The sequence below is a fragment of the Schistocerca nitens genome, chromosome 9 (genome assembly GCF_023898315.1).
Source record: "Schistocerca nitens isolate TAMUIC-IGC-003100 chromosome 9, iqSchNite1.1, whole genome shotgun sequence".
Classification (NCBI taxonomy): Eukaryota; Metazoa; Arthropoda; class Insecta; order Orthoptera; family Acrididae; genus Schistocerca; species Schistocerca nitens.
In genome coordinates this window covers 513,474,180-513,497,753 of record NC_064622.1, presented here as the reverse complement: position 1 = coordinate 513,497,753, position 23,574 = coordinate 513,474,180, and the positions used below count along the sequence as shown (strand labels likewise).

The following is a 23,574-nucleotide window of genomic DNA, read 5'->3' as shown; positions in this document are numbered from 1 at the left end:
CGGCCGCCAACGTACCGAGAGAACAGCAATTTCGTGCACTGCCACGCTTGCCGCACAGGTCCTTTTGGATGGGAGGGCAGTGGGAGGGAAGGGGCGGGCAATAGTGCTTCTCCGCAGCAGGAGAGGGGCGCCTCGCCCGCGCAGCTGGCCAGCGAAAAGTCCCGTTCCGCACTTTTTTGCAGGAGGAGTCCACCGCCGAGGAAACATCTGTGACGTCACACCAGATCCGGCCCTAACGAGACGTCACGTAATGCCCCGTCATCGACGGCCGCGCTCGCTCGTTCTGCGCGCCGGCCGTTCCCGGACCAACGCCGCCACCGGCCTACAGGGGTACCCAAAATCTGTTGCCCGTTATCGGTCTAGCGGTGTAGATCGGCGTGCAGTGATATACGTCGTTTCTGTTCGTGGGATCTTAGTTGTCAGCGTCAATGGGTTAACTTTGTATACTTACTGATGTACTTCGATATCCGGAAGTGATGGATAATCGTCTAACACTTCAAGAAAATGTGCAGAATACGAAGAAGTGGAGGTATTTGGGGAGCAACGAGCGTTCGATCGTTTCTAATGTTATTACTGCGTGTATTAAAGAGGCGACCCAAAAAGAACTGTTGGCTAATATTACCAGTCCCAATCAAAGGGCTGCAAACGTCAGCCTCACGTAATAGGACGCATAAGTAAGGAATGGAAAAATAAGCTGCACGGTTTATTAGAAGCGCCACGAAGGAAAACTAGTAATTTTGGCAGGAAACCTATCGTTATAGACAGTTTCAAAATCACATAAAACCTTTGATGCTTATGGAACACTAAATCTCTATCTCGGTCATTATTCACCTAAGTGATATTGCTAAAAAAATGTGCGCAATAGCTATTCTAAACACTGCTGAAATTTCCGTCGAAACATGTACACCTATTCTGAACTTCTTAGCAGAAAGCTTGACGTACGAGGTGCGTTCACATTAATTTTTATTTTTTCGTAAGAGCTTTATTTGTTAATCTACACCAACGTCATCCTCTTCAAAATATTACCCATTACATACTATACACTTATGCCAGTGCTTTTTCCAATTCTCGAAACGCTTTGCGAACTGTTTCTTCGGGACACTTTATAGGTCTCTTAACTGTGCATTTTTAATCTCATCCATGCTTGTAAAACCGCTGTCCTTTAAGGCCTGCTTTGAAATGTTTATACCACTTGTCTGCCCTTGGTTTACTCATAACAGGCTCACCAAAATCAATATTTACCATTTCTAATAATTTCGCAGACTCTATTCCATTTTTATAACACAATTTAATACAGATTCTCTTATTTATTTTTATACAAAACAAATAATCGTTGATGCTATCGAAACACATGTAACCTTTCAGACAGCTGACAACAGAGTAAGTACCCTATATGCATAACATTGAACACATACTTTTGAGGAATGTTTACGAAGACCGTGACAAAAAAGTAGTGCAAATCGGACTAATACAACACACAAAATTATAAATTTCTGCTTAGTTTTTAAACATTCTTTGTGTTGCAAGAATTGTTAAGTTTCAATGCAGCCCTTCAAAGAAAACTTGTACCTTTTAGTAGGCACACAACATAAGAACAAGCCTGAAATTCTACAGACTGATTGCATTATATGGGGTTCGTTTTACGAATAGCAATAGAGGAACATACATTCACATGAACAGGCATTTGGTTCTATGTTTGTAGTAGAATCCTGACTTCCGTTCTTAAGTTAATATTATTTACTCTATAATGTTGTGTTTTGGAAGAAGCTATCGTTTTTTGTATTCCTTATGGTGTTAATGCATTTGTCTAAAAATAAACGCAGCCGAGAAGTATCTGTACACGGCGTCGCCAGAGATTTGAAGCGCGCGCCGCGATAGGCCCGGTACTACGTTGTGAAACAGCCTGTAGAAGCGCCTTGTGACGTAGCTGGGTTGGCAGAGTGGGTACTCGCTCGCTCGCTCTTCAGTTTACCGACAGACTATACCTGCCTGGACAAGTGTGCAGCGCTGGAATGGGGCTGCCACGAGCAGCGCAGCCAGTGACGTAAGAAGACAGCCGAGACGCGTGGCAACTATTAGGTAGTTCCGTAAGTTCGTAGCGTTTTTGTTTTGTATTCCGGTTGCTGTGGGTTTATTTATCGGTTGTAATTTTTTATTTTTAGTTCACTGTTGCTATTTCAGTTTACATGTTGGCAATTTGTCATCTGGAGACAGTGAGTGGAGCAGTGGACGCTAGAAAATCGAGTGCCAAGCGGAGAAATCGGAACATTTCCGACACTTTCTTCTGTCTGAGGTGACAGTAGCAGAGGCAGTCAGAAACATCTTCGCCGTGTATCGGGATGATGGCACCGGACAAAGCACGGGAAGAAAATGGTCTTTCCCGTTTTAAGGAGGATCCTCTTGACATTAGTGACTCTCCACGTTGTAACGAGTCTTGCCTCTTCAGAACTTTCGTACTTCACCTTAAATGTTCGATTCCGCATAAATTTCGGCTAGACTTGAGTTAATTTTTATATTTAAATTATGTACTCTCCATCTAAAGATAATTTTGTATGTATTTGAACACTAAAACAGTGTTTTTGTAACAGCATGGCTTTCTTTATCTTATCGATCCATTTAGCATCATCGATATTGAACCATAAAAATTGGCAATCACAATTGTTAACTTAAATGAGTCAAAAACCACTTTACAGTGGAAGTAATATTATTATGCTTTAGTTTTCATGTAAACAAAATTTCTGCTTTACTTTTTAATTTTTGTATCGGTAATTCAATCAACAATTATACAAAGACAGTTGTTATATTGTCAAAATTTGCAACCTTCATTATTAATTATTATATTCATAAATCTTTATATAAATAATTATTTCGAGAGAACATTATGTAAATTATGCTTGAAAAGTAATTTTAGTTAACACAGTCACAATAAAATTCATCTGAACAACCCGTTTTCTAGATGGATCTGGAAGCTATGTACGTAATACTTGTTGAAATTTGAAGCACGGAACGCTTCGTAATACTTTTAGTTGTTGTCGAGATTGGTCAACTTAATTATCAAGTTCTTTGTGTTGCGTTGAAATGTTGCACAATGCATGTACTAAATAAGTGGTGTTGTAGAATGTGTCAAGAATTTATGAACAAATACTGATGATGTCCAGCTACTTTTACTGAAACAAAAACCCTTGGAAAGCATAAACAATAGCCGATACACTAGACAACGAGACAGCTACATACATACATACATACATACATAAATAACATTTGTCTGCTAATACAACGTTTCTGCCATTACGAAATTATACAAACGTGAACAACACTAGAATAGCAGTTCAACATAGTATATTTACGTTCTGTACATCTACGAACAGTTCGATAGTGAGGGATATGTAACACTGTAAGTTCAGGAAGATCGTCGAGCTTTAATGGAGATAGCTTAAACGCATTAATCCATAATGATCCACGTCATTGTACTCGAGAACTGGCAAATGTGATGAACTGTGATCATTCCAGCATCCTTCGATATTTGCATGCAAAGGGGAAGGTTAAAAAATGCTGTAAGTCAAAATCACAAAAACCATCGGCTGGCCATACGTGCATCTCTGCTTGCTCGTCATCAATTGACTCGTCAACGACACCGACCATTCCAATCCTGTATCGTTACTTCTGACGACGAATGGCGTCTTTACGCTGATACATGAAAAGCAAGAAATGACTGAGCCCAACAAAGCTGCAACTCCCCGTAAAAAGACCTGCTCGCATTCACAAAAGACGTTACGCACCTGGTGGAACAGTGACAATGTGGTGTGCTGCGAAAGGCTCACCCCGAGGCGTCACCACCAGTTCCGACATTTCCTGTCAACAACTGAGGCGCCTTGCAGATGCAGTCCAAGAACGACGACCAGGAAGACTGCGTGAAGCGATGCTACTCTGCGACAACCCGCCCGCATTCTGCTAGACCGACAAAAAACACTATAGAGGAGTTGGGTTGGGAAGTCATTTCGCACCCATATTATTCACCTGATCTTGGGCCATCAGATTGTCATCTTTTCTGTTCTCTACCGAACAGCCTTCAGGAAACTTCTTTTTCTGATGTCGCTTCTCTGTAGACATTTACATCGACTCTTTTTCGGGTGACCGCGGCTCTCCTCTTAGGTCTCTTTCCGGCTATTTAAGCGCACGACGCTGTGGTGAGACGGCTGGTTTTGGTCGGTCGGTTGGCGCTCCGGTGTGCAGTCCGATTGTCGGCGGTCGCTCTGCCTCTTTGTGGCAGGTGGGCAGTGGGGCTGCGGACGGAGTCGGCGAGTGCGTACTGCGTCTAGACTCTAGTGAGAGGGCGGTGGTCTCGTCTGTGCTGCTAAACGATGTGAACATGTGAAATTGGCTTTGCTGTGTATCAGCCTGCAACCGGATATCCTACAGAATCAAACGGTGGGAATTATTCAGGTTCTGAAAGTCCTGCTGAATATATGTATGTATATTGAATTTTGTGCTGTTTGCAGTTAACAGCTCCCCCATTGTTTGGACGCCCATGTTATCTGTTTCGTATTGGCCACTGGTGCACAACGTATTGAACAGTTACCTGTGCGAATGAGGTTCGCCTGTTTAATACGCACTTAAGATACGGGCAAGGAGTTTATATCTAAGTGCGTGTCTGTGTACTCCGAAATAACCACAGATTACATTTTCTAGCTGTCTTCTGGTGTTTAGGTAATGTGTTCAGAGGTGAACAAGCAGGGGCTAGAGTCTTGTCGTTTTGAAATTACTGAGTCTGTGTTTATGGAATATATATAAAATAATTAATCGGCTATGGGATTATGTTATGAGTTAAGTTACGAGTGCATGATTTAGCACTATGACCAGCTATATTTGAGTATATTATCTCTTCCTTATCTGGCAGTAATAAGCCTGTCTGCACATATTATTAATGACAAAGTAGTGCAGATATTTGAAGTGCTTAATTCTGAATGTGAGTGCCTTGTGGGTCCCTTGTGGTCGTATTCCTGTTTTGGAATTTTTGTAATGTTTTAAGGATTGCGTTTCTTTGTTTACTGCCCAGTTGCTGTGTGGTTTCAGTGGTATAGCCAGCGGTGCGCGTCGTCCGTTGCAGCTGGTCGTTTAACTGTGGGACGACGCTTTGGCGGAGGCCAGTTTGAAGTGTAGCCGATAGCGCGGTCGCTGTGTTTATCAGTAGACTCCAGTTATTCGGCGAATTTAAGTTGAGTGTGTTACTATTTGTTCCTGGTGACGCCGAGGCGTCCGTCTTTCCTTCTTTACCATTCCTTTCACCTTTCATTCAGGCTCGATCTGAGTTGTAGTTTCCGCGTACCTCTGATGTGCCGTTATTTGTTACTGAAATTTTCTAATACCTCAAAGATGCCTTTAATTGTACTGCGTTTTCAATATCTTATTCAGGAAAAGAAATTGAGAATTCTTTCTGCTGTTATATCTTAAAGGTGTCCTGCTTCTGTGGAAGTTTTTCCCAGTAAACTATTTATTGTTTATTTATTGTTTGTATGGTTCTTAAAATTTATGTAAAGAGGGTTTTAAAATTGTTTATTGCTTGCGGTAGGCTTTGACGCCCATAGTCATTTTGTCAAACTCTAGGGCAATTATGTATATTATTCTCCGGTAACAGCAGTTTGCTGTTGTCACTCAAATGTTAAATAAAAAGTGTTGGAAATTACAAGCTACACTTAGTCTTCGACTGGTATTTAGTGACTTGTCTTTACTGAGTTGAAGTATCCCTGAGTGTGTGTCCCACGTCTCACGTGGCTCCACGAATTTCTTTGCCTCAAAACCACGTGATTTCTGCAGTCGCGGAATCGAAAACTTACCGCAACGTTCGTAGATTGTTGTAAATAATGAAGAAGAATGTATTGTTGATGAATAAAGTCTCTTCTAGGTGTATTTGTTCTGAATATTAAACTTGTGGAAATACGTTACGAACTTACGCACCAATCTGATGCACCTACATGTGTACTCCGCAAGCCACGTTAACGTATGTGGTGGCGCGTTATCTGTCTGCCAATGTCACAGCCCTCCTTTCCTGTTCCCGTAGCCACTGGTCCGCGGGAATAACGGTGGTGCAAAATCTTTGGTGTGAACTCGAATCTCGCTAAGATTACCCTCCGGCCTTTTCGCGAGATATGCGATTGGTCGATTCTTCTACGATGGTACGATCTCGAAATTTGAATAGTGAACCACCAACGGCCGGAGTTGTCTGAGCACCTCCGTGACGCTTTAACGTTTGTTAAATCAACCTGGGACGAAACGCGCTGCTCTTCTACGGATTTTCTCCATATCCTCTACAAATCCCAACTGCTATGAATCCCTGACTGTCGAGCAACCCTGAGCTATTCGTCGAACGAGATTTTGTAAGCTATCGTCTTCGCGGATGTCCTGCAATCCCTGAGGATTGTAACCGTAGTGTTGTTTCTGCGCAACTCGTAAATAACCTCCCAATCCCTATATTTTATCCCTGCTGCGTTCTGAATTTCAAAGGGCGTGTTCTAAACTGTATTCTCAAAAAGTTTCTCTAAATCTAGCAACGCTATTAACGTAGGTTTGCCTTTCTCAGCCCTTTTTCTTGGATAAGTCGTAGCATTGGTATCGTCTGGCATGTTCTGACATGCCTCTGGAGCCCAAACTGACTTTCTCCCGAGGCCGGCTTATACCAGTTTTTTCAATATTACCGTATGGAGAAAAACACACTTCTTTGCCATTTGTCTCAGTAATAATGTACTTTCACAACCTAAGTGAACCTAGACACGCATATGATGTGCTCCGTGCGTGAAAAGAAGAGATGAGACAGTTCCAAATCACTGTAGAAGATACGAACTGACAACACAAAAACATATATAACTAACGGTTTTCCACTGAGTAGATACAATTTTCTTTTTTAACACTCACGCATGTTTCACCGTAGTAGGAGGGTTCATTTCATTTTCTTGCGAACAACAGGCAAAGATTTAGGATGGTAATCGGCCACCTACCTCCGAAAACCCAGCAAGAACATTTCGGATCCATGTTAGGCAGAATCGCTGCTGTACCAATACGAGGACCAATACGCTATTAAGCAACTGGTCATAACATTTCGGATCATCGTTGTATGGGAAGGCGTAGAACTGAGCTACAACCGTCAAGTAGCTGGCAGTGTCTGCTGCGAGACGACTCGCAAACACAGCCGTTTGGAAGGCAAATGCCAGTCTGATGTTTAGTGGCACAAACGTTTGCAACTGTAATTCGCTTACGAAGAAGCTCACTTATAGAACCGCTGTTTACCCATTTGCAATATTGTTCGTTCGTCTGGGACCGTTAGGGGCCGTCCATTAATTATGTGAGTTCAAAATAGGAGGGGGTGGGTTTCGGAAAAATCTCAAAAAATCTCATTTAAAGGGGGGAGGGGAATGAAAGCCTCAAGTCAACTTTTTAATTCAGAGAATATAATTAATGAAATGGATAAAACTTTGTTTCATGAAATTAATCCCAAGCATAGAAAATGTTAGTGTCCACTAATCTTTACGGCCTCTCCGAACTGAACTGAATGCTTTGCACGTATGCGCGTCCGGGATTCCCCGATTTGAAATAAATGACGCGCGAGTGCCATATTTCATTCAGGGAGTTCTCCGCCGAGCCGTTAGAAATACAGAGTGTCATTTAGTAAATCAATCGTGATATTCTGCAACACGTATAAAGCCGATGTTATAGTGTTCAGTATGAATTTGTATCAAAGCTTTTAAAATGCGTACGTTAAATGGCATGCCTACTAGTCGTAACACATGTGCGGGCAAGAATCTAATCGTCTGTGGAAAGAAAGTTCATCGACGAGAATTCTCTTCTTCAGCGTACATAAATCGAAAGACTGAAAATCTTCGGCATATATTGTTCAATGGAAGGTAGAAACACTTTCATCTGCAAAGTAGGTATAAGTTGATGTATATAATATCCCCATAGAAGGTCAGTTTTTTGGGGATCCGTCAAAACGGTAAATGCTATTTTCGTGGAGCTTTTGTGCCCGACTGTTTCCGTCCTGTCCGTCCGTCCGAAGACTACTCACGATTGAAATGTTCAAAATAAAGTATTTCATTCACGCATTAAAAACGCTGTTTAATACACTTTCTAAATAAAATATAGTTTTGTTAAAGTGTTTTAATCAATATTTAAACAAATAAAAATTTATTATAACGTATTTACACATGATACATCTTTCCATACGATTCACGAATCAAGTACAAACAGAAATGTGATATGTGAATAAAAAAAAAAAAAATAAAGCAGGTCTTTGAAAACGTACCTTTTTAACTTCGCAATAACAGAAAGTGTATTCTGAAAGCAGTTACCAATAATCTCTTTACAATGTACCTACTGGAACCAATGAGATTACGCGATCGGGTGTATTTAAAGATCACTCAACATAAATCTCCTAACGGCGGATCTTAACCATGAAAAAAGTCCCGAAATGACAGTGGCTTCCTAATAACATCTACTGCGTACCCCTGAAGCGTCCACAATATAATCTTACTTCTTTCTATTCATGATCGGGGCTAACACTCAGTTGACAGGACTTTCTGCAAACGCGGCGACATTTTGAAATCATGCGCAATAATCGACAACCGCAAGAGCTGCTAGCGACTTTGTGACAAGGAAGAATGTGCGTGTTATTACTCCTCGTTCCATTCGCAGCAATTTGAGCTGTTCTCTTAGTTTTCTGCTTAACCACACACCCGTAAATCGCCACATATTCGGAAATAAAGAGCCAAATATTTCTGAGAAGAAAGAATACGAATTTTATTGCTGCTCGTTTGAATCGAAGCAATTAAAACTGTACTCTCAGGTTTCTGTCTACCCACACCCTTGAAAATTGCCTCATATTCGGAAAGAAACAGCGAAATATTTGTGACAGTGAAGAATATAAATGTTGCTCCACGTTTCACTCTTAGCAATTTTAGCTGTCCTCTTGGACACACTCGGAAATGGCCAAATATTTATTTCACTATTCGTTCTCTGATCAGATAACATCAAAGGTTGCAGAACACACTTGTATTTCATTCACAAGAAAGTCCCAGAGCTTGTTAACAACGCTAAGGTGACGAAGAGAATACTTGAATGTAGCAGGATACGAATCTACATCCACCGACGCAAGAAACCACGACATTATACACTTGTTATGAGATAGTAGTCTCTTGTCTTGATTATGATAGTATCTCTTGAAGGCTTAAATCTCGATGCATTATTAACTGACATTTAATAATAATGGTGACATGTCTGTGATAGATTTCCAATGCACCGTTACCTTGAAACGGCATACTGCAAGTTTAATACAAGCGTGTTTCATGCTTGACAAGCGTGTTTCATTATAAATTACTGACAATAGCAACTCACTTCTGAGACAGAACTCTTATATGAAAGGATTAAATTCCGATAAATCATTATGTGACGTTTAATTATAACAATAATTACAATAAATCTTACTAAGAATGTGTTTTTATATATCTCCGATACGCGTGCATGAAGTCTTGTGAGAGGCCCGTATTCAATACTAATACTAATGAAGGACGGCAGTAGCTGCAGCGGTTGTCGATGCTGCGCTTGACGTCAGAATGTCGTTTTGCAGAAAGTCTTGTGAAATGAACGTTATCCAGAGGTTTTCTCGCCTAGTTGTATATCTTCGGTGAGCGGCGTATACCGCCAAGGTTCAATTAATGTCTCTCGCCGATCACCGCAGGGAACACTGATCTCACAAACATGAATTGCTCCGCGCAGTTAAAAAATCCCGAGGGTGATCCGAATGAATTGACAGCCATCAACAATGCAACAGGGTTGCGATACTCTAAAGCTTTTAAACACACCCACAGAGGAAAGCGAAAGACTTGAAGTCGTGGGACCTGGGAGGTACGACCGATACACTTGCTGTCCAATGTTCGGACTACGTACTCTGCTCCCGCACAGCCACATAAAAGTGTGCCCCTGCCCACACACGCCTGCTTTCACACTAACTAACATTGTCCAGAACTCAGTTTAGACATGAACAGTGGCGTGACTGCCTTTGTGCTCGCGTTGTTTCAGGGGAACCATCGGTTTCCGAATTTTCGTTTATAATAGTAAAGCGCCCTGTATACGGTTGCAAAGTGAGCGCCCGACGTTCAAGTGCCATAATTAAAACTTTCAGTCCGCTTGATACAGTATATAACTCCTATTTGATACAGTTCTCTACTGTCTTTAGCGAAACAAAAATACGAGCTTGTTGAGTATGGGATCCGGTTTATGGCAGGATTTGGAGCTTCTGGTAGATAGAACTCAATACGTCGTTCTTAACGAGACGAAATCGACAGGCATAAAAATAATTTCTATAGTAATCAAGTTGTGTAGCTTCTTTACTCACGGGAGAGACTCACGTACATGCTGAAAAACCCGATCTCGTCGCCTGAAGAGAGGTGCCGACTGTCTCGCCAACTTACAGACTTGCAAGAACTAGTCTTCGGCAGAATACGGGAATGCAGTACGGAGCCCTGCGTATCCACTCCCGTGGTGACCGTGGAGACAAGAGTACAGTAATTACGGACGCTAAAAGGCAACTGGACCGGCTATGGTACCTATGACATTCCTCAGAGTTTACGTGGAAGAATTGGCTCCCCTTATAGCAGCAATTTGTGGTAGGCGGCTGCAGCAACGAAGGGTACCTAGCGACTGCAAAAAAGTGCACGAGATTCCCATTTTTAAGAAAAGTCGTCGAGCAGATGCTCATATTTATAGGGAATATGCGACTGAGCGTATTTTTGGAACACTTCTCGCGGAGAAAAACAGCGGTCTGGCTATCATACTTCAAAAACGGATTAAAAACAGTCTTGACCGCAATTAAATATTTATTGGCAACGGTTATCGGTTTCGGTCAGAGTGTGACCATTCGGACACCATTTACACCATGATGGTTGGCGGTGGAGCTGAACGGAGCAGGTGTTGTCATTGCACGGACGTCAGCTGCTCAAACAGTTCATGTTCGTGGAAACACACCACCTGCTCCGTTCACCTCCACCGCCAACCATCATGGTATAAATGGTCTCCGGATGGTCACATTCTGACCGAAACCGATAACCGTTGCCAATAAATATTTAATTGCGGTCAAGACTGTTTTTAATCCATTTTCAAATACATAATTGATATCGATCTGTCCTAGAACTATGAGCATGTTTTAGTATGTTTGTGGAAAACGAAAATCTCCCCTGCAGTTCTCGCGAAACTCGGTTTACTCTCTTGGTCCATAAGATCCCGAGCGAAGACGAATGCGCCCATTTTGATGGCATGTGCCTTGACTTCAGGAAGGAATTTGACGCAGTTCTCCACCGTCGTTTACTGAACAAAATACGAGATCGCCGAGCGTCGGAGCAGCTTTGCCACTGGATTCGAGATTTCCTTGCAGACAGATTTCAACAAGTCGTTCTTAACGGAACCAGATCGACAGATGTAAAGGTAATTTCAAGAGTGTCGCAAGGGAATGTGATACGATCGTTACTGTTTACATTGTATATAAATGATCTAGTAGAAAGCGTCGGAAGCTCTGTAAGATAGTTCGGAGATGTTAGTTGATATTGTGTACGGAAAAATAAATGTAGTTATGTTCCGTCAGTGTATTGTAATAGCCCAGTGAAGCCGTATTCTATAAAATCTGTCACAATGAAGTGTGTCTCTGATGCTAAAGAAGAATGGTCTTAATTCTTTTTACTTTTCTTCTGTAAGCGAAAAACTACGGATGTATCTCTTTGTAGAGGACGCTGTATGCAAGTATCTTCCACAATGTGCGTATCAAACTGAATTGTGTGTTCCTTCACCTTTTTTCTCTCTCCATGTGAGATAATTAAGAAGATAAAATTATAAGAAATTTGGTATGGAGATTCTTTTAACCATCTGACTTTCGTTTGTCGTAATGGTGCACTTTTGCTTAATATTTGAAAGTGATTACATTTAAGCCTGGCTGATTACATTTTGAATTTAAGTAAGAATAGATTTCAAGGCTCTAGCCCGTATCAGAATTAACATCTTTGCTCAACGATATTGAGATAATAGCTTTCATTCTAAAAAATGAAATTAATTTTTATTAAGTTAGTGAAAAGCATTTCACCGTTGAGCCAGGTCAGGAAAGGCTATTACTATTATCATTGCAACAATATATATACATAGGTGGTTTTATCGTCTCTCTCCGTAGCAGTGTTTTATACCTGGCAACATTCGTACATTTTTTTCGACAAGCTACGCGTATGGCATATTCTGGGAGCATATTTGTATTAAGAACCGAACTTCCGCAAAGCAGTAGTTCAATGTGAAACTTCCTGGCAGATTAAAACTGTGTGCCCGACCGAGACTCGAACTCGGGACCTTTGCCTTTCGCGGGCAAGTGCGAGCACCCGACGAGTCTCGGTCGCGCACACAGTTTTAATCTGCCAGGAAGTTTCATATCAGCGCACACTCCGCTGCAGAGTGAAAATCTCATTCTGGAAACATCCCTCAGGCTGTGGCTAAGCCATGTCTCCGCAATATCCTTTCTTTGAGGAGTGCTAGTTCTGCAAGGTTCGCAGGAGAGCTTCTGTAAAGTTTGGAAGGTAGGAGACGAGATACTGGCAGAAGTAAAGCTGTGAGTACCGGGCGTGAGTCGTGCTTCGGCAGCTCAGATGGTAGAGCACTTGCCCGCGAAAGGCAAAGGTCCCGAGTTCGAGTCTCGGTCGGGCACACAGTTTTAATCTGCCAGGAAGTTTCATATCAGCGCACACTCCGCTGCAGAGTGAAAATCTCATTCTGGAGTAGTTCAATGTGTTTTTGCCCTCCTAGGGCATTTCATTGCTATCAGGCCTACTTAATTGCTGTCAACTTGTGAAGTACGATATAAGCAGCAGATGCTTCAGGAGAGGTTTACTGTTCAACATTCCGAGAGTGTATTTCCGAAGAAGAGTCCGATGACATGTTAATCCCTCCCAAATATGTCTCACGAAATGACCACGACTAAATTGGAGAAATTAGAGCTAACACGAAACTTTACTGACAGTCGTTTTTCGCGATGGAACACTCTAAGGTGGCTCGCGGACTACAGAGCGAATGTGCGTTTTCCAAATGAGCATGAAAGGGTGCTGGGAGTCGAACTGTGCTATAGGTAGCGTAGCGGCATCAGCAGTAGTTCACGGTGTGATAGGCACTGGCGTCGAGTACGCGTTACAAGATATCTCGTAAGACCTGAGAGGCGGGCAGCGCAGCGTCACGCGGTTCCACCTACCTGTATACTCTCCCAGAAGACGCTGCTGGTCCGCCGACAGGGCCTCGGCCTTTGCTGCCGGCTGCCTCCTGCGCGTCTCTTAAGCGCCGCGCAAGTAACCCGTGACGTCAGAACTCGGCGGTTGCCCCCTCCCCTAGGCGCTGATAGAGGACTGCTGGCGCCGCCTCCAGCCGTGTCTGCCGCGGCGGCCGACCGAGTCACGTGGGCGGTGCTTCCCGGGACAACCCTGAGACGCGAGGGCTAACGTCACTGCCAAGTGCACGGCTGAGGGTACTTCCCTCTCTACCGCGTATCGATTCACCGCCAAGAGCTCCATCTAGACTTAGGTGAGAAAAGTGACAGGATACCTCCTAATGTCGCGTCCGACTTCCTTTGGCCCGGCGTAGTGGAGCAACTGGACGTGGCATGGACTCAACAAGTAGTTGCAAGTCCCCTACGCAAATATTGGCCCACGCTGCCTCTATAATCGTCCAAAATTGCGAGAGTGTTGTCGCAGCAGGATTTTGTGCACGACCTGGCCTCTCGATTATCTCCCACAAATGTTCAATGGGATTTGTGTCGGGCGATCTGGATGGCCAAATCATTCGCTCGAACTGTCGAGACTGTTCTTCAAATCAATCGCGAACAATTTTGGTTCGGAAACGTGGCGTTTTGTCATCTACAAACCGCGAAGTCTACGAATGGCTGGCTTCCGTGTACAGTCAATGATTGGTTTAGTTGGACCGGATGTCCCAGTCCATTCCATGCAAACATCCACAACTGTGGAGACCTTGACCACGTTTTGAGGCACTGTACCAGGGGGTCGGCCTGCTGGAAATGTGGTGAAGACGGTCATGTTAGGAAAGACTGCAAGGCTGCAGCAGCCTGCATCCCTTGCAAAAGACCGGGCAAGAGACCTTGCGGAGCCACCGGACGCAACTGCTACACCTACAGGTTATTAGAACAAAGATTAATACCAAGAACAGATTATGGCTGATTGTACTAAGGCTAACAGGATGCCTAAGAGAAAATCCCCGAGCAAAAGGAGGAGGGATGCCATGAGGGCAAGTGCTTTCAAGCAATTCTTGAGGTCGCTTACGGGCGCCACCATTGAAACCACCGTCACGAGCACTCAAACTGACTCTCTCACAATAGACAGGGGGACCCAAACGGAGCTCCCTTTCACAGCTACAACTCCCTCCTCCTGTAACCGAGGCTGTGGCAATCTCAAAGACAGAAGAGAATGGAACTCAGCAGAAACCAGTTCAAGAAAACACAGTAAGTAGTTCTAGTGAAAAACCACTTCAGATCCTGTTGTCAGATTGCCACCAGTTGACCCAGTCAGAGTTTATCCCAACATTGAATTCACTATGCAATTAGCGAGACTGGAGCAGCCGACTATCCTGACCACTGCCTTGAGACACGTGGTCCGGGTGAGACACGAAAATGGCAGGAAAGTCACCTTCTCGGTAATGGAGGCTGTGGACGGGATACAGCTCAAGTCAGTGTATCTCCCCACCGACGTCGGAGCCCTGCGAGACTTACTTAAGAAACTCTTTGAAAGGCGAGGAGAAAAATTCGACCTTGACGACATCTATGAACAAGCAGTTTTGGCAAATGGACGTATTACGTTTGACTGGAGCAAGACCTGGCCAAATGACAGAATTCATACGTACTTTCCGTAAATGACGAAAATTACCATTGGCCAACTAATCACTCACAACAGCAGACTGGTGATGCAGGAGCTACGTAAGGAGGTGGAGGAGAGGAGACTGGATGTGCTCTGCCTGCAGGAGCCGTACTCCCACACTGGGAAAATAGCTTTCGCAGCTGCGACCTGGCAAATTGTAAGTAGAGGATAGCACCCAATAGACTCCTGAAGGCTACAACACTGTCACAATTCACAACCAGCCACTGCAACGTCGTGGAGCTGCAGTCTCCAACGGGAGCGTTCATTACCATCAACATGTACTTTCAGTATGGAGACGATATCGAGAGACATCTGGGACATCTGACTACAGTGGTCACGGCATTGCAGGGGCGGAGAGTAATAATAACTGCTGATATTAATACCAAATCCCCCCTATGGTACAGCGGCACCAGGGATCTAAATGGAGAGAAGGCAGAAGAGTTCATCGTGGCCTTGCAACTAGTGGTGGCCAACAAGCCGCGCAGCCCTCCGACCTATGTGGCGGGAGGTGGTCGAGGAATAATATATTGATGTGACCCTGGTCACGCCAAATGCAGTCAACCTCATTCAGCAATGGAGGGTAGAAGAGAACGCCACCACTAGCGACCACAATCTACCTTCACCATAGGAGACAAAGAGAGGCGCTGGGCCATGGGGTGGGAGGTGCAATACAACTACAAAAGAGCCGACTGGGAACGATTAGCAAGGGAGTCCGACATTCCTGCATTGCCAGAAGGTGACAACACCAGGACATTGACGTGGACAAAAGAGCTGAGGAACGTGATAACTCGAGCGGTGAAAGCTGCTGTACCTACTGGGAGGAAGGCCATGGCGGCCTCTTCACCATGGTCAGCCGATCTGGAGGAGATGCGCCGGTCTGTCAGAAGGCTCAGGAGGCACTACCAGCGCAGTGTCGGCTGGCTGGAAAGACAAAGGTGGTTGCAGCTGTACCGGGAACCTAAAGACAGGTTTCAAAAATAACTGCGCGAAGTGAGATCCGAAAGATGGGAACACTTTGTCCTAAATCAACTAGCCTTGGATGCATGGGGTCCGTGAAAAAATCCGCTCTCCCATGGAGCTGTCGACCGTGAGGCACGGGGGCGGGATGACGGAGTCTTGGCAGGAGACTGCTGAGGCCCTTCTCCAGTCCCTGCTACCTGACGACACTGCGGATGGGGAGACCGATGAACAACAACAGCTGCGCAATAACGACAATAATGAATACGAAAATGCAACGGCAGTCTACCCCTTCTCTGAAGAGGAGGTGGCTGCCCATATAAAATCTCTAAAGAGAGGGAAAGCTCCCGGGCCGGATGGCATTGCGGCTGAGATGGTGCAATTCCTGCCCCCCCCCACCCCCCCCCCCTGATAGTTGCGCCTCTAACGCACCTTTAAAACGAATGCCTTAGGCAGAGAAAGTTTCCACGAATTTGGAAAACAGCAAATGTGGTGGTAATCAAGAAGAGACTCGACAAAGACCCAGCAGAAACGAAGTGTTATAGACCAATCTGCCTGCTCGACCTGCTTGGGAAGATCTTACAAAGACTACTGTCTGACTGGCTGCACACCGAGTGCTGTGCGGGATGAGCAGCAGGCAGTTCGGCTTCAGGCCTGGGCGGTCGGCATCTGATGCAATCGCCCTGGCGGCCGAGGTCTGTGGCTCTACCCCGTACAAGTACGTTGTCGGCGTGATGGTAGACATAAGTGGCGCCTTCGACAACCTGTGGTGGCCTTCGCTTTTCTCCTGTTTACGGAAGAAGCAGTGTCCAGGGCCGCCATATGGGTGTCTTAGGAGCTATTGCGAGGATCGGGAGGTCTGGCTATCATCCCCTAGCACAAGGGTAAGAAAAACTGTTATTAAAGGATGTCCCCAGGGCTCCGTCCTAGGTCCGCTGTTCTGGGACATCCATATGGAGCCATTACTAGACAAATTACAGCAAAGTGAAGAAGTGCTAGAGGTGATAGCCTACGCAGATGACCTCCTCCTACTGGTCGGCGGCCGTAGCCGAGAAGACATAGAGCCCAAGATAGAAATGCTATAGAGATACTACGACTTTGGTGCCGAAGTACAAAGATGAAAATTTCACCAGGCAAGTCCACCTACCTTCTTCTAAAAGGGCAGTAAATTCGTAACCCGACAGTCAGGATTGAGGACTCACCAGTTCTCCGGCGACGAAGGACTCGATACCTTGGAATCATCACTGATGAAAGGTGGTCCTCCGGAAAGCACATTGACACCGTAACTCAGAGAGCCCTTCAAGTACTCAATAACCTCATTTCCATTGGACACAAAAGATTTCATCTCCCACCACTATTCATCAAATTATACCACAATAGTATACTCACATCAATAGTGGGTTACGACTCGGGAGTCTGGGCACACAGACTCACGAGGGTGGTGCCTGCCATGACAGCGAGAAGAGTGCAGAGGAACATGTTAGTGAGATCAGTGGGGGCATACAGGACTGCGCCGGGAGGAGCCCTGTTAGTCATCATGGGGCTCTGCCCCCTGATCATCAAAATTCGGGAGCAGGCCGCTTGGTACTGGGCCAAGAAGGGGAACATAGAGAAAACAGAAGAGATTTTAGGCATCAGGGCTGGAAACAGGGTTGAGATCAGATTAAGAGGAGACTAGGTATGGCAAGAATCCTGGGAAGCTGAAGAAACCGGACGTAGAACTTTTGATCTTCTTCCTGATATTAGGGAACGGATGGGAATGACATACTTCGAACCAACCCGGGGACTATTCCACTTTCTCACTGGTCATGGACCCTACCCGAAATATTTATGTCGATTCGGGAAAAAGGCTACACCCGCGTGTGACTGTGGTGTTCTGGAGGGTACTCCTGACCATGTCGTTTACGAGTGCCCCCTTTTCAATGATGTAGCTTCAATGTTACGTGACCAACTGCCACACCACGACACGTACAGCTTACTTAGGCAACACGACACCTTTCAGACCATCAATAAATTGGCAAACGTGGTATCGCAAAAAGTTTTAAAGGAATATCTGGGAGACTTGAACTACACTCCTGGAAATTGAAATAAGAACACCGTGAATTCATTGTCCCAGGAAGGGGAAACTTTATTGACAGATTCCTGGGGTCAGATACATCACATGATCACACTGACAGAACCACAGGCACATAGACACAGGCAACAGAGCATGCACAATGTCGGCACTAGTACAGTGTATATCCACCTTTCGCAGCAATGCAGGCTGCTATTCTCCCATGGAGACGATCGTAGAGATGCTGGATGTAGTCCTGTGGAACGGCTTGCCATGCCATTTCCACCTGGCGCCTCAGTTGGACCAGCGTTCGTGCTGGACGTGCAGACCGCGTGAGACGACGCTTCATCCAGTCCCAAACATGCTCAATGGGGGACAGATCCGGAGATATTGCTGGCCAGGGTAGTTGACTTACACCTTCTAGAGCACGTTGGGTGGCACGGGATACATGCGGACGTGCATTGTCCTGTTGGAACAGCAAGTTCCCTTGCCGGTCTAGGAATGGTAGAACGATGGGTTCGATGACGGTTTGGATGTACCGTGCACTATTCAGTGTCCCCTCGACGATCACCAGTGGTGTACGGCCAGTGTAGGAGATCGCTCCCCACACCATGATGCCGGGTGTTGGCCCTGTGTGCCTCGGTCGTATGCAGTCCTGATTGTGGCGCTCACCTGCACGGCGCCAAACACGCATACGACCATCATTGGCACCAAGGCAGAAGCGACTCTCATCGCTGAAGACGACACGTCTCCATTCGTCCCTCCATTCACGCCTGTCGCGACACCACTGGAGGCGGGCTGCACGATGTTGGGGCGTGAGCGGAAGATGGCCTAACGGTGTGCGGGACCGTAGCCCAGCTTCATGGAGACGGTTGCGAATGGTCCTCGCCGATACCCCAGGAGCAACAGTGTCCCTAATTTGCTGGGAAGTGGCGGTGCGGTCCCCTACGGCACTGCGTAGGATCCTACGGTCTTGGCGTGCATCCGTGCGTCGCTGCGGTCCGGTCCCAGGTCGACGGGCACGTGCACCTTCCGCCGACCACTGGCGACAACATCGATGTACTGTGGAGACCTCACGCCCCACGTGTTGAGCAATTCGGCGGTACGTCCACCCGGCCTCCCGCATGCCCACTATACGCCCTCGCTCAAAGTCCGTCAACTGCACATACGGTTCACGTCCACGCTGTCGCGGCATGCTACCAGTGTTAAAGACTGCGATGGAGCTCCGTATGCCACGGCAAACTGGCGGACACTGACGGCGGCGGTGCACAAATGCTGCGCAGCTAGCGCCATTCGACGGCCAACACCGCGGTTCCTGGTGTGTCCGCTGTGCCGTGCGTGTGATCATTGCTTGTACAGCCCTCTCGCAGTGTCCGGAGCAAGTATGGTGGGTCTGACACACCGGTGTCAATGTGTTCTTTTTTCCATTTCCAGGAGTGTAGCAAGAATATGAGAAATATTTAAACACCTATAGAGTCTGGTACTTTCCATACCGCCTGAGCGCGGACAGGCCGACTTCTACAGTCTGGAAATCCACCGCGTTCGGGACTTAGGGGGAGTGGGGCGCAACATTACCGATTTTGGACAAGCACCGAACTTGACTTTAGGATAGGATTAGTTGTAGGACTTAGATTTAGGTACTATTTCTAGGAACCCGCAGCGACTAACATGTTGGCCTGCCCAGTGTCAGGGGCACGGTCATTGGATTTAGCTCAATGAGCAAGGCTCTATAAGTAGGTTTATACTTTTGACTGACACATATGTAACGTTGTAGGCATTAGTAACCAGTCAATAGATAGGTTAATTAAGTAATTCACATAAAATCAAAATCAAGTAATTATGCTGTAGCTCACTTTACTCACTAGTTACTTGAATATAACTTAGGATTTAGCTGCAATTGTAACCATTGTATCATTGTAAGGTAGTGGGTTGAAATTGTATAATTATTAAGATTTGAAATAAAGATTATTTAAAAAAAAAAACACATCCCCTCGCGGGAGAATTGGGAAATCAATAACTAAGGGCTGCCCCCAGGGTTCCGTGCTAGGACCCCTGTTCTGGGACATCCAAATGGAGCCGCTATTAGATAATTTACAGCAAAGTGAAGAGGTGCTAAATGTGATAGCCTATGCAGATGACCTCCTCCTGTTGGTCGGCGGCCGTAGCCGCGAGGACATAGAAAAGTGCCCTGAACAAACTGCAACTATGGTGCCAAAATACTATAATGCAAGTATCACGAAGTAAATCTACTTACCTGTTAATAAAAGCACAATTAATCAGAAACCCTACTGTACGAATCGAGCGCTCGCCGGTTCTTCGGCGACGTGAAACACGGTACCTAGGAATCGTCACTGACGAAAGGTGGAACTTCGGGAAACACATCGACACCGTAACCCAGAAAGCCTTTCAAACACTAAACAATCTCATCTCCATCGGACACAAAAGATTTCATCTCCCCCCTCATCTCATAAAATTATACCTTAATAGTATCTTAACATCAATAGTGGGTTACGGCTCGGGAGTCTGAGCACACAGGCTCACGAAGGTAGCGCCCGCCATGACAGTAGGAAGGCTTCAGAGGAATATGATACTCAGACCTGTGGGGGCCTACAGAACATCACCAGGGGGAGCCCTATTTGTCATAATGGGGCTCTACCCCTGGACATCAAAATTAAAGAGCAGGCAGCGTGGTTCTGGCTTAAGAAAGGAAACGTTACGAGGACAGAACAGATACTAGGCGCTGGGACTAGGGATAAGGGTGAGATTCGGCAAAGGGGCGAACAATTGTGGCAAGAACTATGGGAGGCGGATGAAACAGGGCGTAGAACATTTGAATTTCTTCAAAGCGTTAGGGAACGACTGAAAATGAGATACTTTGAACCCACTAGAGGACTGATCCATTTTCTCACTGGAAATGGGCCATACCCAACATACTTATGTCGGTTCGGGAAAAGGGCAACACACGCGTGTGAATGTGGTGAACCAGAGGGTACCCCCGATCATGTGATCTACGAGTGCCCGCTTTTCAATGATGTTGCTTCTACATTACGTGACCAATTACCTGACTGTGACACTTACCAACTAATAAGACAAGAAGACACTTTTCAAACTCTCAATAAACTAGCAGATGAGGTATCACGAAAAGTGCTAAAGGAATACCTGAGGGACATAAATTAATGAAAAAACTAAGACATACTAAATACTGAATAGCGCTCTACTGCTATACCGCCTGCGCGTGGATAGGCCGACTTTCTCGTAGTCTGGAATCCGCCACGTACAGTACTACGGGGAGTGGGGAACAATATCACCAACACTAGGCAAAGCACCGGATTTGACTTAGGTTAGAACTAGTTAGTAGGACTTAGATTAGGAAATTAGTTATTAGGAACCTGCAGCGAATAAGATCTTGGCCTGCCCAGTGTCAGGGGAACGCCCATCGGGATTAGCTCGATGGGCAAGGCAATAAAGTAGGTTTATATATATCTCTGACACAACTGTGACGTTGCAGGCAGTAGAGTTTCTAGTTGAAGATTATTCACTAAATACTAATAATAGTACTTGTAGGAATTTAGCTGCCCATTGTCTTTAGTTATAGCTGTAGCTGTAGCTCACAAATTAATCAAATTATAATTAGCTGCATTTTATGTTTAAACAAATTAGGACCCACTAATCATATAAGGAAGTGGGTTATGTTGTGTATTCATTATTGTTATTGAAATAAAGAATTAAAAAAAAAGAAAAAAGGAATCACAGCCCACACGATTATAGAACGATCCCTAGCTTGCACACCTCGTATCCACGGCCTCGTCGGGTATGCGCCACGCTCCAGCCCTACCACCAGCTCTTACCAGCTGAAATCGGGACTCATCTGGCCAGGACGCGGTCGCCCAGCCGTCTACAGGTCCCATACGGTCCCGTGGCTAGGAGCGGCGCTGCAGGCGATGTCTCGCCGTCAGCAAAGGGACTCGCCTCTGTCTGCTGCTGCCGTAGACCATTAACGACTAACTTCGCCTCCCTGTCCTAACGGCTACGTCCATCGTACGACTCACATTGATTTCTGCTGTTACTGCAGGCTGTGTCGCTTGTCTGTTAGCACTGACAAACCTACGCATACGGTGCTGCTCTCAGTCGTTAAGTGAAGAGCGTCGGCCACTGCGTTTTCCGTGGTGAGAGACAATGGCTGAAATCTGGTATTCTCGGCACACTCTTGACACTGTGAATCTCGGGAGATCTCAAAAATTGAAAGTCCCATGCGTCTAGCTGCAGTTGCCATTCCTTGTTCAAAGTCTGTTAATTGCAGTCGAGCGGCCGTAATCAGATGAGACACGTTTTCACACGAATCACCTGAGTAGAAATGACACCCTCGCCAATGCGCTACCATTTTTATACACTACATAGGGCTACTACCGTCATCTGTTTATGTGTCTATCGTTATGGTGTGACTTTTGCCACCTCAGTGTTTACTCCGCGAGGTCCTTTACGGTGTGTCGCGTAGGGTCCCTTGTGTATCGTCGTCACTTCTTCCCTTCCCTGTGCAGTCTAGAATGGTTCGTGGGGGACAACTACTGTTGGTAAACGCCTGCGTGAGCTCCAATCTGTCTAATTTCATGTTCACGGTCGTTTCGCCAGATGTACGTGCCTGGAAGCATGACATTGGATTCCTCTACTAGGAATGTACACCCTCCAAACTTTAACACTAAATCACAGGCCAATGTTTGTGGCTCAGCTCTTTCGTAATTACATAAGGGAGGCCGTCCATGAAACTACCGGAAATGTCAATCTTCAATTTATTTTTTATTTATTAGTAGAACTCATGGACAATAAGTTCCTAAAGTTTTAATGATGAAGTCGCACCGAAATGCCTGAAAAATAATTAAGTGTCTGACGTGACGTTCCAGCCATGTCCATTTTTTGAAGCAAAAATTAGATACCAGCTCAGTGAACTTCCATTCCGTGGGTTACTTTCAAGCAAACTTGCACGAAATACAACTAGGACGTTGTAATATGCACCCTTTGGTTTTGTAGAATGTCTGTGACTCTTCCGTATCTTAGGAACAGTATTGGTGGACACAAGTGACTCACAAACACGATGATGGACAGTCTTCAAGTGTATTACGGTAAGGCTATCAGACAGAACCGGTCCAGAGTGAGTGACGTGACAAGTGCAGTATGGGCTGCATATTTACACATGGCGTCAACAGATCTGTGTCACATTGGCTGGTGTAAATATCTACAGGCTCAGACATATAACAAACCCTACTTTCGCAAGGAGAGCTTCCAAATTGGATCCTGCATATTGTCAAGCCACTTACAGATTTCTGGCCCATCTTGTTTAAAAAAGTGTGTTCGTGGCACAACCGAGAATCAAAATGACGCTCTAAATTCATTCATATGGAAACGATGCCCTAAAACCACATTTTGATATGCAGCAGTAGCCAGAATTGCACCGAGCGAGGTGGCGCAGTGGTAAGACACTGGACTCGCATTCGGGAGGACGACGGTTCAATCCCACGTCCGGCCATCCTGATTTAGGTTTTCCATGATTTCCCTAAATCACTCCAGGCAAATGCCGGGATGGTTCCTCTGAAAGGGCGCGGCCGACTTCCTTCCCCATCCTCCCCTAATCCGATGAGACCG

General features: G+C 45.4%; 1 protein-coding gene across 3 annotated transcripts in view; it reads right to left on the bottom strand.

Moving 5' to 3' along the window:
- LOC126203009 (PI-PLC X domain-containing protein 1-like) overlaps nt 1–23,574 on the bottom strand; it is a 419,285-nt gene that overhangs the window by 109,055 nt on the left and 286,656 nt on the right. The window contains exon 1 of one of the 3 annotated variants that reach the window (XM_049937211.1): nt 13,259–13,371. The exons of the other annotated variants lie outside the window; for them this stretch is intronic. The gene's annotated coding sequence lies outside the window, so the exon portion shown is untranslated. Of the gene's footprint in view, nt 1–13,258; nt 13,372–23,574 lie in introns of those variants that run through there. 3 annotated transcript variants of the gene reach the window in all.